Consider the following 217-nt stretch of genomic DNA (forward strand, 5'->3'; position numbering starts at 1 on the left):
TGTTGTGGCCTCTCCTGTTGCGGAGCACAGGCTCCGGACGCGCAGGCTCAGCGCCCATGGCTCACGGGCCCAGCCGCTCCGCGGCACGTGGGATCTTCCCGGACCGGGACATGAACCCGTGTCCCCTGCATCAGCAGGCAGACTCTCAACCACTGCGCCACCAGGGAAGCCCCATAATTATTCTTATTACACTATCTTATAATTGTGCAATCTACAA

This window comes from Aethalodelphis obliquidens, unplaced genomic scaffold (genome assembly GCF_003676395.1).
Source record: "Aethalodelphis obliquidens isolate GAN/ISIS:26980383/991018 unplaced genomic scaffold, ASM367639v1 scaffold1, whole genome shotgun sequence".
Taxonomy (NCBI): domain Eukaryota; kingdom Metazoa; phylum Chordata; class Mammalia; order Artiodactyla; family Delphinidae; genus Aethalodelphis; species Aethalodelphis obliquidens.